Source organism: Pristiophorus japonicus, chromosome 3 (genome assembly GCF_044704955.1).
Source record: "Pristiophorus japonicus isolate sPriJap1 chromosome 3, sPriJap1.hap1, whole genome shotgun sequence".
Lineage (NCBI taxonomy): Eukaryota > Metazoa > Chordata > Chondrichthyes > Pristiophoridae > Pristiophorus > Pristiophorus japonicus.
Genome location: NC_091979.1, coordinates 24882368 through 24897726, shown reverse-complemented (window position 1 = coordinate 24897726; position 15359 = coordinate 24882368). Strand labels below are relative to the sequence as shown.

The 15359-nt window shown below is 46.6% G+C and overlaps 1 protein-coding gene and 1 long non-coding RNA gene across 2 annotated transcripts in view; one reads left to right on the top strand and one right to left on the bottom strand.

The window, feature by feature from the left end:
• Positions 1–15359, top strand: part of adcy5 (adenylate cyclase 5) — a 531201-nt gene that overhangs the window by 75352 nt on the left and 440490 nt on the right. The gene's annotated exons all lie outside the window — the stretch shown is intronic.
• LOC139259690 (uncharacterized) lies at positions 10216–14074 on the bottom strand. Its single transcript, XR_011592634.1, has 3 exons — positions 13995–14074; positions 11294–11409; positions 10216–11011 (listed from the first exon to the last, which is right to left on the bottom strand). It is a non-coding gene; the product is annotated as an uncharacterized lncRNA (long non-coding RNA).

Below are 15359 nucleotides of genomic sequence, written 5' to 3'. Positions count from 1 at the left end.
AACTGATCCAGAGTCGATAGACTGTTGGAAAATGATCACCAATGCATCCACTATTTCTAGGGCCACTTCCTTAAGTATTCTGAGATGCAGACAATCAGGCCCCAATTTCCCACCTAATAAGGATATCCTTCAGTTCTTCCTTCTCACTAGACCCTCGGTCACCTAGTACATCTGGAACGTTATTTGTGTCTTCCTTCGTGAAGAAAGAACCAAAGTATTTGTTCAGTTGGACTGCCATTTCTTTGTTCCCCATTATAAATTCACCTGAGTCCGACTGCAAAGGACCTATGTTTGTCTTCGCTAACCTTTTTCTCTTTACATATTTATAGAAGCTTTTGCAGTCAGTTTTTATGTTCCCGGCAAGCTTCCTCTCATACTCTATTTCCCCCCTTCTAATTAAATCCTTTGTCTTCCTCTGCTGAATTCTAAATTTCTCCCAGTCCTCAGGTTTGCTGCTTTTTCTGGCCAATTTATATGCCTCTTCCTTGGATCTAACACTATCCTTAATTTCCCTTGTTAGCCACGGTTGAGCCTGCTTCCCTGTTTTATTTTTACTCCAGACAGGGATGTACAATTGTTGAAGTTCATCCATGTGATCTCTAAATGTTTGCCATCAACCCTTTAAGTATCATTTACCAGTCTATTCTAGCCAATTCACACCTCATACCGTCGAAGTTAGCTTTCCTTAAGTTCAGGACCCTAGTTTCTGAATTAATTGTGTCACTCTCCATCTTAATAAAGAATTCTATCATATTATGGTCACTCTTCCCCAAGATTGCTAATTGGTCCCTTCTCATTACACATCACCCAGTCTAGGATGGCCAGCTCTCTAGTTGGTTCCTCGACATATTGGTCAAGAAAACCATCCCTAATACACTCCAGGAAATCCTCCTCCACTGCATTGCTACCAGTTTGGTTAGTCAAATCTATATGTAAATTAAAGTCGCCCATGATAACTGCTGTACCTTTATTGCACACATCCCTTATTTCTTATTTGATGCTGTCCCCAACCTCACTACTACTGTTTGGTGGCCTGTACACAACTCCCAGCAGCGTTTTCTGCCCTTTGGTATTCCGTAGCTCCATCCATACCGATTCCACATCATCCAAGCCAATGTGCTTCCTTACTATTGCATTAATTTCCTCTTTAACCAGCAACGCCCCCCGCCTCCTTTTCCTTTCTGTCTATCCTTCCTAAATGTTGAATACCCCTGGATGTTGAGTTCCCAGCCTTGGTCACCCTGGAGCCACATCTCCGTGATGCCAATTACATCATATCCATTAACTGCTATCTGAGCAGTTAATTCGTCCACCTTATTCTGAATACTCCTCGCATTGAGGCACGGAGCCTTCAGGCTTGTCTTTCTAACACACTTTGCCCCTTTAGAATTTTGCTGTTAAGTCGCCCTTTTTGTTTTTTTTGCCTTGGCTTTCTCTGCCCTCCACTTTTACTAATCTCCTTTCTATCTTTTGCTTGTGTCTCCCTTTTATTTACCTCTGTCTCCCTGCATAGGTTCCCATCCCCCTGCCATATTAGTTTAACTCCTCCCCAACAGCACGAGCAAATACTCCCCCTCGGACATTAGTTCCGGTCCTGCCCAGGTGCAGACCATCCGGTTTGTACTGGTCCCATCTCCCCCAGAACCGGTTCCAATGCCCCAGGAAGTTGAGTCCCTCCCTTTTGCACCACTCCTCAAGCCACATATTCATTTGAGCTATCCTGCGATTCCTACTCTGACTAGCACGTGGCACTGGTAGCAATCCTGAGATTACTACTTTTGAGGTCCTACTTTTTTATTTAGCTCCTAGCTTCCTAAATTCGTCTCGTTGGACCTCATCCCGTTTTTTACCTATATGCACCACGACAACTGGCTGTTCACCCTCCCTTTTCAGAATGTCCTGCACCCGCTCCGAGACATCCTTGACCCTTGCACCAGGGAGGCATCATACCATCCTGGAGTCTTGGTTGCGGCCGCAGAAACGCCCATCTATTCCCCTTACAATTGAATCCTCTATCACTATCGCTCTCCCACTCTTTTTCCTGCCCTCTTGTGCAACAGAGCCTCCCACGGTGCCATGAACTTGGCTGCTGCTGCCTTCCCCTGATGAGTCAGCCCCCCCCAACAGTACCCAAAACGGTGTATCTGTTTTGCACCTCCGAAAGTGCAACATTCCCTCAGCACTGCACTGGGAGTGTCAGGCTGAATTTTGTGCTCAAGTCCCTGGACTTGACCCACAACCTTCTGACTCAGAAAGCAAGAGTGTTACTCACTGAGCCCCGGCTAACACAAAGGCCCCATCTAAACCCCAAATTGCAATTGGGTTGCTAAGTAGTAATGGGTTCCCATTTAGCTACTGAAATCCCTGTCGCTTTGCAGGAAGTTTTTCAAACTGGGCCATTATATGGTGTGGAAAACAGATCAGACTGGATATATCACCAATAAATCCAATATGGAAGTCAGGAGAAACTTCTTTATCCAGAGAGTGGTTAGAATGTGGGGTTCGCTACCACAGAGAGTGGTTGCGGTGAAGAGCAGAAATGCATTTAAGGGGAAGTTAGATAAGTACATGAGGGAGAGGGGAATAGAAGGATATGCTGATAGAGGGAGATGAAGAGGGTTGGGAGGAGGCTGATATGGAGCATACACATCAGCACGGACCAGGTGGGCTGAATGGCCTGTTTCTGTGCTGTACATTCTATGTTAAATGCTACGCAACTATGCGTCCTCCATGGAAAGATAATCAGGCGAAATGGCAGTTGCCTCTTGGCCAGAAGGTTGTGGGTTCGAGCCCAATTCCAGGACATGAGCACGTATTCTCGGCCGATCTTGCACCGCATTACTGAAGGAACGCTGCTTTGTTAGAGAAGGCTTGCTCCACCTGAAGCATTAAACCCAGGTCTCATCTGCCTGTTGTCGTTGTTTCATGTGGATCACAGCATCATAGAAATTCGGCCCATCGTGTCCGTGCCAGCCTAATCCCACTTTCCTGCCTTTGGTCCATAGCCCTGTAGGTTACGGCACTGTAAGTGCACATCCAAGTATTATTTAAATGTGGCGAGGGTTTCTGCCTCTACCACCCTTTCAGGCAGTGAGTTCCAGACCCCCACCACCCTCTGGGTGGAAACGTTTCCCTCAAATCCCCTCCATGCCTCTTCCAATAACTTTAAATCTATGCACGCTGGTTGTTGACCCCTCTGCTAAAGGGAACAGGTCCTTCATTTCTACTTTATCTAGGCCCCTCATAATTTTATACACCTCAATAAGGTCTCCAGTCAGCCCCCTCTCTTCCAAAAAAACAACCCAACCTATCCAATCTTTTCTCATAGCTAAAATTCGCCAGTCTGGCAACATCCTCGTAAATCTCTTCTGTACCTTCTCTAGTGCAATCACATCTTTCCTGTAATGTGGTGACCAGAACTACACACAGTGCTCCAGCTGTGGTCTAACTCGTGTTTAATGCAGTTCAAGCATGACCTCCCTGCTTTTGTATTCTATGCCTCGGCTAATAAAGGCAAACATAGAAACATAGAAAATAGGAGCAGTAGTAGGCCATTTGGCCCTTCGAGTCTGCACCGCCAATCAGTATGATCATAGCTGATCCTCTATCTCAACACCATATTCCCGCTTTTTCCCCATACCCCTTGATGCCTTTTGTGTCTAGAAATCTATCTATCTCCCTCTTAAATATATTCAGTGACTTGGCCTCCACAGCCTTCTGTGGTAGAGAATTCCACAGGTTCACCACCCTCTGAGTGAAAACATTTTTCCTCATCTCGATCCTAAATTTCCTACCCTGTATCCTGAGACTGTGACCCCTTGTTCCAGACTTTCCAGCCCGGGGAAACATCCTCCCTGCATCCAGTCTATCCAACCCAGTTAGAATTTAATATGTTTCAATGCGATCTCCTCTCATTCTTCTAACTCCAGTGAATACAGGCCTAGTCGACCCAATCTCTCCTCATATGGCAGTCCTGCCATCCCAAGAATCAGCCTGGTGAACCTTCACTGCACTCCCTCTATGGCAAGTATATCCTTTCTTAGGTAAGGAGACCAAAGCTGCACAGAATACGCAAGGTGCGGTCTCACCAAGGCCCTGTATAATTGTGGCAAGTATTCCGTATGCCTTCTTAACCATCTTATCTACCTGGCCTGCTATCGTCAGAGATCTGTGGACATGCACTCCCAGGTCCCTTTGTTCTTCTACACTTCTCAGTCTCTTACCATTTAATGTGTATTCCCTTGCCACGTTAGTCCTCCCCAAATGCATTACCTCACACTTCTCCAGATTGAATTTCATTTGCCACTGTTCTGCCCACCTGACCAGTTCATTGATATCTTTCTGCAGTCTACAGCTTTCTTCTTCATTATCAACTAATTTTTGTATCATCTGCAAACTTCTTAACCAAAGCCCCTACGTTCAAGTCTAAATCATTGACATAAGAATATAAGAACGTAAGAAATAGGAGCAGGAGTAGGTCATTTGGCCCCTTGAGCCTGCTCCACCATTCAATAAGATCATGACTCAGCTCCACTTCCCTGCCTGCTCCCCATAACCTTTTACACCCTCATCACTCAAAAATCTGTCTATCAGACCCAGCCTCCACAGATCTCCGGGGCAGAGAATTCCACAGATTTACAACCCTCTGAGAGAAGAAATTCCTCCTCATTTCAGTTTTAAATGGGCGGCCCCTTATTCTGAGACTATGTTGCCTGGTTTTAGTTTCCCCTATGAGTGGAATTATCCTCTGCGCATCCACCTTGTCGAGCCCCATCATTATCTTATATGTTTCGATAAGATCACCTCTCATTCTTCTGAACTCCAATGAGTATAGGCCCAACCTACTCAACCGATCTTCATAAATCAACGCCCTCATCCCCGGAATCAACCTAGTGAACCTTCTCTGAACAGCCTCCAATGCAAATATATCCTTAAATACGGAGACTGAAACTTTAATACCCACAAAAAACAATTTGTGGGTATTAAAGATTCCACGAGAATATTCAAGAGAGGAACAAGCAGTCCTCCCGGTGTCCCGGCCAAAATTCCTTCCTTAACCAAACCGCCCAAGAAGAAAAGGGGATTAGTTTTCTGTTCACCTCTGAAATACTCACGGCACTCAATGCAATTTACTCTGTGAAGCACTTTGAGCGGTTTTATCATGAAAAGGCCTTATATTAACCTTTTTTGCCAGTTGGTGAGGTAATTCCCTCCTTGCCGGCAGAGTTCTCAGATTTCAGTGTCAGCTGTGGCTCAGTGGGTAGCACACTCGCCTCTGAGTCACAAGGTTCAAGCCTCACACCAGGGACTTGAGCACATAAATCTAGGCTGATACTCCCAGTGCAGTGCTGAGGGAGTGCTGCATTGTCGGAGGTTCCGCCTTTGGATGAGATGTTAAACCGAGGCCCCGTTTGCTCTCTCAGGTGGACGTAAAAGATCCCATGGCAGTATTTCGAAGAAGAGCAGGGGGAGTTATCCCTGGCATAATTTATTTGCTTCATGGGTTCTTTGCTTAAGAATTCATAGCAACACATTGCTATTAAGAACTAGCTGGTTTATTAACTAAGGCTTAACAATCACACTACACATTACCAGTTCATCCACTAGGCTCACAACTGCATACCTCATCGTGGATGACCTAGACTCAACTGACTGGGGTTTTATTGAGTCTTGCGAACATCACGTGACTGGCTAAGCCACTCCCAACTCAACAGCTCTACAAACATTACACCCAGTGAACTGGTCAGTAATCAACATCACTAAAAAACTGATTATCTGGTAATTATCACCATCATCATCATAGGTGGTCCCTCGTATCGAGGATGACTTGCTTCCACGCCAAAAAGGGATGAGTTCACAGGTGTTTCAATGAAGGACCTAATATTCCAGGTCCTGAACTACACGTTGAAGGGTGGAAGATGCCTGTGTGTGGATTTTTTTAACGTGTGGTGGCCGTTGCACACCAGCCACCACACGGGCTTGACAGAGCTAGGTCTTGGTCCAGTTATCCAAGGCGACTGGAGACCTGCTCTGCTGCACGGACCTAGTGCGCACACATATCGCAGTGTGGGCTGGCCCGTGCTGCACCTGGGCCCCTGGCCCCGAACTCACTCCTCCCCCTGGGCCCCGATCACGTCCCTCCACAGTCTCTCGCCGCTCCTGCTGTGTCTGCCCACGCTCCAATCACCGACCTGGACCTTGATGACGTCACTCTTCGCTGCCGTCGCCCTCCTGCACCAGCTCGCACTGCTCCCTGAAGTAGCAGGCTCCACGCTGCTCCCGGGCCACCGCACCTCTGCTCCTTTTATGGCCCCGACCTGTGTGAGAACACCAGCGGCAGGTCGGTCATTATCACATTACTGTTTGTGGGCGCTTGCTGTGCGCAAGTTGGCTGCCGCATTTCCTGCATTTCAAAAGTACTTCACTGGCTGTAAAGCACTGTAGGACACCCCGAGGACGTGAAAGGCGCTATATAAATGCAAGTCTGTCTTTACCTAGTTTGGGAGGGAGCCATATAGTCAGTAATGGGAGATTTAAATGATACCCTGCTGATTTTTTGGCAGGCCAAGGAAATCTTTCTGTCTGGTTATATTCAGTCAGTCGCTGCTCCAGGCCAGTCAATGAATATTTAATTGGGAAACGTGTAACGTTTACCACGGTCGCCATTGAGCTCCAGTCCCTGAGGAGCTTCAAGTTACATGCTGGTAATCCTACATGTAGCCTTGTTTGACACGGGGCCTCAAACAGCATTGTTTGTTTTCAGTTATCTGACACTTCGCTCTTGACTCCTTAAGCCTTTCATTGTGATGCTGATGATCAGCGTTTCGCTTACCCGACAACACATCCTCACTGTGTGCCTCACCGTGACTGTGTCTGCCGCTCCGTGGGGAACACAGCAACAGAGCGCCCACTCCTGACGGGCACAATGTCCGAATACAGACCGTCCTTATCCGGGGAAAATCGTTCCGCAACGCCAGTGATTTCTTTTAGCTGCTGTTTTGTTTTCGGGGAACTCATCAACTAACAAAATGCCCATCGGCCTCCGCAGGCCGAGCCTGATGCTGCAGTCCCTCGTTGCTCTGTTGGAGATCATCAGCATCATCATAGGCGGTCCCTCGAAACCAGGATGACTTGCTTCCACACCAAAAAAAGGATGAGTTCACAGTTGTTTCAATGAAGGACCTGAACTGCATCCTGAAGGGTGGAAGATGCCTGTGCTTGGATTTTTTTTTAATGTGTGGTGGCCATTGCACACCAGCCATCACACGGGCTTGACAGAGCTAGGCCTTGGTCCAGTGGCAAGGATTACCCAAGACAACTGGAGATCAGCTCTGCTGCACGGACCTAGTGCGCACACATATCGCAGTGTGGGCTGGGCCCGTGCTACCTCTGGGCCCTTGGCCCCGAACTCATGTTGGGGATAATGGCCCCGGCATTGACAGGGGCGGGCTGCGTAGATGGTTGGTGAGGTGGGGGAGAGGGGGGGATCGGAGGTTCCCGCATGCTGCATAGTTTTAATCCACAACATGTGTCTTTTCTGGCCTCTTGACCATTCCTGATTATAATCGCTCAACCATTGGTGGCCGTGCCTTCTATTGCTAAGCCCCAAGCTCTGGAACCCCCTCCATAAACCTCTCCGCCTCTCTTTCATCCTTCTAGACGCTCCTTAAAACCTACCTCTTTGACCAAGCTTTTGGTCACCTGCGCTAATTTCTACCTATACGGCTTGGTGACAATTTTTAAAACCATTTAAAACTGAGATGAGAAGGAATTTCTTCTCTCAGAGGGTTATAAATCTGTGGAATTCGCTTCCTCAAAGAGCTGTGGAGGCTGGGACATTGAATAAATTTAAGACAGAAATAGACAGTTTCTTAAACGATAAGGTGATAAGGGGTTATGGGGAGTGGGCGGGGAAGTGGACCTGAGTCCATGATCAGATCAGCCATGTTCTTATTGAATGGCAGAGCAGACTCGAGGGGCCGTATGGCCTGCTCCTATTTCTTATGTTCTTATGTAGGACTGCTGCCCCTCAGGTGACAGAGGTGGCTTTGAATGTGTGGGACACACCTTCTCAGTTGACCTTTGCACCCTCTCTATGCCATACACCATTCCTACACCCAGTTGGCAGGCAATCCCAGACCTCAACTCAGTTTTATTTTGCTCTAAATTGAGAAAAAAATGGGTGAAGGCCCATCGGCAAGGCAGCACCAAGGTTAAAAAGTATAGTACAGAAGCATTGGTTAGGTGGCATCTGAGGTTGTAGAATCAGAGAGACTTGTAAGCAAAGAAGGAGGCCATTTAGCCCGTCGGGCCTGTGCCGGCTCTTTGAAAGAGCAGTCGTAGTTGGTCCCACATCCTCGCTTTTTGTCCGTGACCGTGTAGGTTCCTCATCCTTGAGCACCTGTCCAACTCCCTTCTAAAACTATTGATGGAGTCAGCTTTGTGAACTTTCCTCTTTTGCCCTTCACAAGGTGCAACTATGGTTCGGATTTTAGACCAGAAGTCTTTTAACACACCTCGCGCATTCAAACTAGTGAAAGGCCGGGAGTAAAACCGGCATTTTACATGATTCCGTGGGATTCCCACCCAACAAGTTATATTAAAATTCTCCCCACGTGCCCAAGAAGGCGAGGGCAGTTTTAATTCTGATTAAAATGTGTCACACTGCATCAAGTGGGCTACATTTACTGGGCGGGTGAGTGTTATTTCGGAACACCTCATCTCACTGCTCGACACAAGCCCGTGAGCTGTTCACATATTCCATTTAACAGGGAACCAGAGACTATCATTAGATTGTCCGAGCAATCTACATTCAGAGTCATCCCAGCCGCATTCTCCTTAAACAATCAAACGTTTGCGCAGGATTCTCATTCATTCCGACAGAAAGGGTATTTCTTTCTGCCTGTACGTTGATCTTTGGGGAGGGCTGATGGCACCATTTGGGGAATCAAGCTTGCTGAGCTCGATGGTGCTGAGGGATATGGATTATTCCTAACCGGTAAAGTCATAGCTGCCCTGGTTCGATGGCTCCGCGAGACGTTCCATTTCACATTGCCCATCTATGGCCCATATATGGCCCAAAACGGACCTCTATCGCCCATTTTGAGCAAAAAGTGGAAACTAGGCCCAAAATATCACCCGGAAAAACAGGTGCCAAAAAGTTTTCACTTTGATCGCCGAAATTATAGCCTAAACAAGGCCCATCTCAAGTTTCAGCACACAGCAGGCACTTCGCTGGGCCGATGCAAGGCCAAAAGAGTGCTGGGAAATAGTTGCTTTTTCTGGGCCTAGGAGAGGAAAATGGCCACTACGGACGCCATTTTGACTTCAGAAGTAGGGTGGAGGATTAGTTATGAGTTATTTCAAGAGTTAATTTAAAGATAATTGTACTCAGAATATTGGGACAGGGAATATAATTAGGTATTAACAAGTTAGGTATTAGCTTTTATATATTGAAATTATTTTGTAAATAGCTTTTACATAGTGAAGTTATTTACTGATATTGATGTGGCCTATCAAACTGACTGGTATACAGCGTCGAGAGTACAGAGAGTGCAGAGTGCAGTGATTAGATATTGTTGAGAGATTATTAAAATTAAACATCAGCACGCCACACACAGCTGCATTTGACAGGTGACTGAAGCTCTTTACGCTCGTGGAGAGACTTCATAAGCTTCACAATGACCAGGGAGGCACAGACCGAGAGTACTTTCGGTTTATCGAGAATAGCAGACTTCCCCAAGGCGCAGGGAGCAATAGACTGTACGCACATTGGCCTCAAAACACCCTTAAAGAACGCGGAGGTCTTTCGTAACAGAAAGGCGTTCCACTCGCTAAATGTGGACATTCAGATGTTGATTTACAGTTAGGGTTAATCAAAAGTTTCAGTTGCGTGGGGTTTCCTTGTTGTCTTGCCTGCACTGGCCATGCATCAGAATTTATGCTTATTTTAAAGTTTAGTGTAAGTAAAGTACTTATATAGTAAAAGAATAAACAAATATGGATTAACAACTGTATGGTTGATAACTAATGTAACTAAGAGTGAAGACACACACAATTTATTGAATTTAAAGAACATTTCTTTTATTAACAAATATTTTAAAAAACTGTAATAAATTATTCCTCCAACCCCCCCCACCCCCCCGCACCAACCCACCCTTCCCTCAAATACACAAAATCTTAACAATTAACAATTAACAAATAACAAAACAAGAACAACTGAACAAGTGAACACTGAACAAATAAACTTTTGGAAACACTTCCCCGTCCCTACCTGTGGCCACGTTTCCCTCCCGGTCCAGTCCCACTCCGTGTTCGTACCCCACTCGCCAGTTTTGGTCAACGACACCAAGACATCGTGAAGAGTGGGACGACAAGACTTCCTGCCGTGGAAGCGGAAACCTGAAGCTCCACTTCCGAGGCAGGAGGAACTGTGTCCTCCGTACTCGCTTGCGTGCTCGGGGTCTCGCTGCGAGCAGACACGACACCTTGGGGTGCAGCGCCGTGTCCAGCCAGCAACGCATGCAGTCTGTGCTTGCTCGGAAGACCAGTTGGAGAAGTTCGTGCAGGACTCGCTCCAGGTTGCTGGAAACTGGCTCCAGTTGGCAGAGAATCCTGCGAAACCCTGGATAAGGTTGTGACCAATCGCGACTGTCTCCCTGCACAGGGATAATAAGCTCTCAGTCTGGCCCTCCATGGTAAGTGATTGCTCACCCCACTGACCGGACCTCCGTGGGATCGGCGTTTGCAAAATTACGCGCCTTGGCATCGCCACCTGCACACCGCTTGGTCCCGCTGCCCCATCCATCTCAATTGAGATGGCCGCAGGTTGTTCCCCCTCCCACAAAAACAATCTCATCCTCCTCCTCCTCCTCCTCTTGCTCCGGCTCAAATTGACTTATGGATTGAGTGTTAACATCCTCCTCCTCCGTCTCTTCCTCCTACGAGCTGGTGGAGGGGTCGATATTTGCGGATGTCTCTGCTACATCACCTGGCTCAACGGAAACTTGACCTTAGAAAGATGAATGAATTTTCTAAACAACTTATAACAATACATATCAATATATATCAATATTTCAATATCAATATCAATATTTCAATAACCCAAAATATTGCAATACTTTTCAAAACTCCATATGCACAAGGGTTCACCAGGGGTAACATGGCCGCATTCGTAGATCAAGAGTACATCAAAATTATTGAATTCTAATTGCATAGCATTACATTGGTAGCTACAATATTTTTAGGATGTATTTAGTAATGTTTGACACATTGCACAATTCTCATTACTCACGAGACTGAAGGATGGGCTTGGCCACACCACGGGTCATGACCGAGCGGCTTTCAGGCCCCACCAAGGCCACCGCAAGCTCCTCGTATTGTGTTAACACGGTTGATAGTTATCTTTTTCTGTAAATAAAGATAACATTGCACATCATAAGACTTGACAATAAACATTTAAGACTGACAGATTAAATGTTCAATTATTAATTAACATTGTAGTGCATATGAATAATTTTTAATGGTATAAGATTCAAATTAGTGTTAGGGTGAATAAATTTATTTATAATTTAATTATTTTATATTATAAATAAATGACATTGAAGAGTCTAATTACAATTTATAATCATCACGTAAATAATACATATGTATGATTTTAAATATGACTTTTAAATATAGAATATAAAATGCAGCTTATTCTGGCTGCTGCCAGCAGGCTGTTCCATCTCTTGCGGCACTGGTCAGCAGTCCGCATCTCAATGTCACAACATTGGCAATCTCCACCCATAGTCTGCGATATACACGGGGTGGAGGTTTCCCATGCCCACCCCGTGTCAAGTCCTCCCACCTATTAATCACGATATTTACAAGGGCCTCGTTGGCCTCCTCGCTAAAGGCTTTGGCCCTTCTCCTTTCACTCTCCCTTTCCTTTTCTAGTTGCATCGACATTGTTTTGATACTTTAAGATACTAGATATTATATAGTAGATAGTAGATACTAGATACTAGATTAGTCAAATATTTCACTGAGCAAACAAACAGTCCTCTCTCCTCTCTCCTCTCTCCCCCCTCTCTCTGACCCTACCTGTGCTTCTGAGCATGTACGATGACCCATGGCCTCTCCAAACGCGGCAAAAAGAATCAACCCCCCAAAAAATCCCACATATGCACACAATAGTATTGCTAGGGATACTATTTTTTTTTTCTATGACTTCCATTTGACTTCCTTTTTCTTTGGGCGATCGTGAGATCGCCGAAAAATTAGATCGCCCATTTGACATCGCTGGGGTAAGGCCGAGTGGAAAATCTCAAAAAAAAAATGGGCCTTGTGCCAGCGATCAGCACGGGCGATACGTCCCACATCGCTGGAACATGGCCCATTTTCTTGGGCCTTAGCCATCTAGTGGAGAGTCTAGCCCTCTGTCTCTCTCACTGTCTCTGTCTCTCTCTCTCTCTGTCTCTGTCACTCTCATTCTGTCTGACTCTGTCCCTCTCTCTGACTCTGTCTCTCTCACTGTCTCTCTCTGTCTCTATCTCTGTCCCTCTCTCAGTCTCAGTCTCTCTCATGGTCTCTGTCTGTCTGTCTGTCTCTCTGTCCCTCTCTGTCCTTGTCTCTCTCACTCTCTATCACTTGCTCTGACCCTCTCTCTGTCTCTCTCACTCTCTCTCTCACTGTCTCTGTCTGTCTCTCTCTGTCCCTCTCTCTCGCTCTCTGTCTCTCTCACTGTCTGACTCTCTGTCTCTCTCTCTCTCTCTCTTGCTTTCTCTGTTTCACTCTCTGTCTCTCTCACAGTCTCTGTCTGTCTGTCTCTCTGTCTCTTTAATTCTGTTTGACTCTCTTTGTCCCTGTCTCTCTCTCTCTCTGTCTGTTTCTCTCTCTGTCCCTCTCTGTCTCTGTCTCTCTCACTCTGTCTCTCTATTACTCACTCTGTCCCTCTCTCTCTCTCTCTCTGGGCTCAAATTTCCACAAGAGTTGCCCCATTTTTTTTGGAGTAATAGCTTTTTTTGGAGTAACTTAAAAATCGCAAATTTCCCCATTTAACTTGCTCCAGTGTAAGTCAGTTAGTTAGTTTTTTTTTCTAGTTTAGTTTGTTCTCTCCAAAAGGGGGATTGACAGGCCACTTATGCCTCATCTGGCCATAGAAGCAAATTTGGCCAGCTGAAAGTTACTCCAAACTAACTTAGACCAGTGTATGTGGCCACTCTTGTAGGCACACAAAAACCTTACCTACATTTATAAGAAATCAGTGCAGGAAGCTAGAGATGGGTGAGGGGGGGGCGGTCGGGGGTGGAGGGGAGGGAGGTGAGTTAGAGGCGAGATGAATCGGGAGTCCGTGAGTCAGAGTGGCCTACAAAAGGCCGCGAGGTCGGGAGGTGCGTCGCTGAGTCGGGAGTCCGTGAGTTGGTGAGGCCTACAAAAGGCCGCGAGGTCGGGAGGTGCGTCGCTGAGTCGGGAGTCCGTGAGTTGGTGAGGCCTACAAAAGGCCGCGAGGTCGGGAGGTGCGTCGCTGAGTCGGGAGTCCGTGAGTTGGAGAGGCCTACAAAAGGTCGGGAGGTGCGTCGCTGAGTCGGGAGTCCGTGAGTTGGAGAGGCCTACAAAAGGCCCAGCTTGTGCAGCTACAGGGAGAAGGCAAAAAAGAAGTAGAAAGAAATAGAAAGGTGACGTCACAGCCAAGGGGGTAAGTGATTGGTGAATAGTTTTTCTTTTTTCTCTTCTACATCAGTGAGCAAATTTTAGCACTGTTGTTGCCAATTTAAGTTAATCTAAGGGTTAAGTCATGGCAGGTGAGCTCGGACAAGTGTTATGCTTCTCCTGTACTATGTGGGAAATCAGGGATGCCTCCGGTGTCCCTGAGGACTACGTATGCGGGAAGTGTATCCACCTCCAGCTCCTGACGGTCCATGTTGCGGAATTGGAGCTGAGGGTGGATTTACTCTGGAGCATCCACGATGCTGAGAATGACGTGAGTATCACGTGTAGTGAGTTGGTCTTACCGCAGGTGAAGGGTCCACAGCCAGTTAGGGAATGGAAGACCAGCAGGAAGAGTAGTGCAAGGAAGGTAGTGCAGGGGTCCCCTGCGGTCATCCCCCTGCAAAAGAGATACACCGCTTTGAGTACTGTTGAGGTGGATGACTTATCAGAGGAGGGTAGCAGCAGCCAAGTTCATGGCACCGTGGCTGGCTCTGTTGCACAGGAGGGCAGGAAAAAGAGTGGAAGAGCGATAGTGATAGGGGATTCAATTGTAAGGGGAATAGATAGGCGTTTCTGCGGCCCCATCGAGACTCCAGGATGGTATGTTGCCTCCCTGGTGCAAGGGTCAAGGATGTCTCCGAGCAGGTGCAGGACATTCTGAAAAGGGAGGGTGAACAGCCAGTTGTCGTGGTGCACATTGGTACCAACGATATAGGTAAAAAAAGGGATGAGATCCTACAAGATGAATTTAAGGAGCTAGGAGCTAAATTAAAACGTAGGACCTCAAAAGTAGTAATCTCGGGATTGCTACCAGTGCCACGTGCTAGTCAGAGTAGGAATCGCAGGATAGCTCAGATCAATACGTGGCTTGAGCAGTGGTGCAGCAGGGAGGGATTCAAATTCCTGGGGCATTGGAACCAGTTCTGGGGGAGGTGGGACCAGTACAAACCGGATGGTCTGCACCTAGGCAGGAACGGAACCAATGTCCAAGGGGGAATGTTTGCTAGTGCTGTTGGGGAGGAGTTAAACTAATATGGCAGGGGAATGGGAACCAATGCAGGGAAACAGAGGGAAACAAAATGGAGACAAAAGCAAAAGACAGAAAGGAGATGAGTAAAAGTGGAGGGCAGAGAAACCCAAGGCAAAAAACAAAAAGGGCCACTGTACAGCAAAATTCTAAAAGGTCAAAGTGTAATAAAAAGGCAAGCATGAAAGCTCGGTGCCTCAATGCAAGGAGTATTCGGAACCCAGGAGAGAGCTCTGAGCTAGTTTGAGTGGGTGAGAGCTCAGATGAACAGGACCCCAAGAAAGAATGCAAAAGGCAGGAGGCAACAGAGCAGAGTAGCACTGGGGTAAATGTAAACCACAAGGTGATAGGATGGGACAATATGTATGAATATTAAGGGGCTGCAGGAGGGGTCAAAACTAAAAATCATGGTTTAAAAACTAGTATTAAAACACTCTACCTAAACACATGCAACATTCGAAATAAAGTAAATGAGTTAACGTCACAAATCATTACAAATGGGTATGATTTGGTGGCCATTACAGAAACATGGTTGCAGGGTGGCCAAGACTGTGAATTAAACATACAGTGATAGCTGATGATTCGGAAACATAGACAAGAAGGGAAAGGAGGTGGGGTAGCTCTGTTAATAAAGGATGAT